Genomic DNA, 3,056 nt, shown 5'->3' with positions numbered 1-3,056 from the left:
TGCTCTCAGTATTTGGCAGCCAGGGCTACATTCAGAAATGAGCACACATTCCTCAGACATGTTCCACAGGGCAGTGAATTCTGCACATCTTTATGAGTGAAACTGGGTTTTACAGCCTAGCCTGAGAAAATATGAAAATGACAGTAAGTCAGATGAATGAATGTGTACATCAGGCTGACATAAATCTGTGTGGAAGGATTTGTCTCCTATCTTGGAAGAAATCTAGCTAATGGCAAACTTCCTCTATTATGGGACCTCTGAGTTCATGACATATTCAGAGGAAATAGAAGTGAGTTGGCTCTTTAGAAAGTATTCCCTAGAAAAGGAAAACAGCAGGGAAAGCTTTCAGAAACCATTGTTCATCTACTGAAAGATTCACAGATAGAACAGCAAAAAAAGTTCTTCTGCCAAACTGACCCCTGCTTGCATGCTGCCTGTTCATACGTGACTTGGAAGGAATGCCCATAGCACATACTGGTGGTAAAAACATAAAACAGAAAAAGATTCTCAGAGGCAATATAAATCCCAGTATTAATATCTGAGGCTATGTATTCCTCCGCTCCACACCCTATGTCAGTGACAACTGGCTGAGCACTCAGATTATAATACTGTTCTGAATGGACCAAAATATGAAATAGTCCCAAATTTCTTACTTAATAGTTTATAAAGTTATCCTGTCCTTATCCTAAATGAGCTAATGGAAATAAATTGCCTGCTCCGGGATAATTAAGGGCTTACTGTAAAAACAAAGTAACCAGAATAAAAAGAAACTTTAGAAAATCAGCTAAGGGCGATGGCGGCGGAGGCGGTGGCAGCAAAAGGAGCAGGGGCTGCAGGCGGTCGGGGCTCCAGGCCTGGGCGGCGGCGCCATCTTGTGCCCGGGGCTGGTGGGGAGGCCGGAGAGGGGCCCCGCGGGGCGCAGGACTACGGGAACGGCTTGGAGCCTGAGAAGCTGCTGCTGGAGCCCGAGCCCGAGACGAAGAGGAGCCGACCCGGCCCCGTGCCCACCCCCGGGAGCTCCGGGCCCTGGGCCTGGCTCGTGAGCCCACGGCAGCCCGGAGGAGGAGGAGGAGGAGGAGGAGAAGGAGCCGGGACTGGTCGTGGGTGACCCAGGGAACGGCGTCATTGAGGACCCGGAGCTGGAAGCGATCAACGCTCGAGTCAGGGAGATGGAGGAAGAAGCTGAGAAGCTAAAGGAGCTACAGAACGAGGTAGAGAAGCAGATGAATATGAGTCCACCTCCAGGCAGTGCTGGCCCGTGATCATGTCCACTGAGGAGAAGCTGGAGGCTGATGCCCGTTCCATCTATGTTGACAATGTGGACTATGGTGCAACAGCAGAAGAGCTGGAAGCACACTTTCACGGCTGTGGTTCAGTCAACCGTGTTACTATACTATGTGACAAATTAATGGTCATCCCAAAGGGTTTGCATATATAGAGTTCTTAGACAAAGAGTCAGTGAGGACTTCCTTGGCCTTAGATGAGTCCCTATTTAGAGGAAGACAAATCAAGGTGATCCGAAAACGAACCAACAGACCAGGCATCAGCACAACAGACCGGGGTTTCCCGCGAGCCCGATACCGTGCCTGGACCACCAACTACAACAGTTCCCGCTCTCGATTCTACAGTGGTTTTAACAGCAGGCCCCAGGGTCCTGTCTACAGGGGCTGGGCTAGAGCGACATCATGGTATTCCCCTTACTAAAAAAGTGTGTATTAGGAGGAGAGAGAGGAAAAAAAGAGGAAAGAAGGGAAAAAAAAAAAAAGAATTAAAAAAAAGGAAAACAGGGCTTCCCTGGTGGCACAGTGGTTGAGAGTCCGCCTGCCGATGCAGGGGACACGGGTTCGTGCCCCGGTCCAGGAAGATCCCACATGCCGCGGAGTGGCTGGGCCCGTGAGCCATGGCCGCTGAGCCTGCACGTCCAGAGCCTGTGCTCCGCAACAGGAGAGGCCACATCAGTGAGAGGCCCGCGTACCGCAAAAAAACCCCACAACAACAAAAAAAAGAAAAACAGAAGATGAAAAAAGAAAATCAGCTAAGATGGGTCCCCAATGCCTCTTTAATAAATTACATTCCCTTGGGTTTCCCTGGTGGCACAGTGGTTGAGAGTCTGCCTGCCGATGCAGGGGACATGGGTTTGTGCCCCGGTCGGGGAAGATCCCACATGCCGTGGAGCGGCTGGGCCCGTGAGCCATGGCGGCTGAGCCTGCGCGTCCAGAGCCTGTGCTCCACAACAGGAGAGGCCACAGCAGTGAGAGGCCCGCGTACCGCAAAAAAAAAAAAAATTACATTCCCTTAAGAGGCAATAGCCAATGGATTATAGTATCACATTAAAGATGATGTCTTTCTCCTTTTTAACTTTCATTGTTAATCTTAAATAAAGAAAATCAATAGATTTGTAATAAACGCTTTCTTCTTGGGCTGAGAAACACTCTAAGAAGAAAGGCTTGAGTAAAAGTTTGATGTTATCCATCAGTCGTTCTTCACCAAAAAGAAACAAAATGTGGATCACAGTAAAGATAATTAAGATGTGCTGTATTTTTTCTTTTTTAATTAAAAATAATTGTCTTTTAAAAAGTACACTTTATATTTTCAAGCAGTTTTAGGTTCACAGGAAAACTGAGTTGGAAGTACAGAGATTTCCCATATACTCACTGACAGAACCCACACACATACACAGTCTCCCTTACCAGAGTGGTACATTTATTACAACTGATGAACCTACATTGACACATCATAATTACCTAAAGTCCACAGTTTACCTTAGGGTTCACTCTTGCTGTAAATTTCATGGGTTTTGACAAATGTATAATGACATGTATCCACCATTATAGTATCATATAGAATAGTTTCACTGCCCTAAAGATCCTCTGTGCTGCACCTATTCACCCCTCCCTCCTCCCTAACTCCTGGCAACCACTGATCTTTTTACAGTCTCCATAGTTGTGCCCATTCCAGAATGTCATGTAGTTGAAATTATACAGTATGAAACCTTTTCGGATTGGCTTCTTTCACTTAGTAATATGCATTTTTTCCAAAGGCATTACAAAATTCCC

General features: G+C 46.8%; 1 pseudogene; it reads left to right on the top strand.

Moving 5' to 3' along the window:
* Positions 1-764: 764 nt before the first annotated feature.
* Positions 765-2,673, top strand: LOC111175228 (polyadenylate-binding protein 2 pseudogene; annotated as a pseudogene).
* The last annotated feature ends 383 nt before the right edge of the window (positions 2,674-3,056 follow it).

The sequence above is a fragment of the Delphinapterus leucas genome, chromosome 18 (genome assembly GCF_059928025.1).
Source record: "Delphinapterus leucas isolate spDelLeu-1000000601 "Yukka" chromosome 18, BTC_Dleu_Yukka2, whole genome shotgun sequence".
Classification (NCBI taxonomy): Eukaryota; Metazoa; Chordata; class Mammalia; order Artiodactyla; family Monodontidae; genus Delphinapterus; species Delphinapterus leucas.
This window is presented reverse-complemented; position numbering and strand designations above follow the sequence as displayed.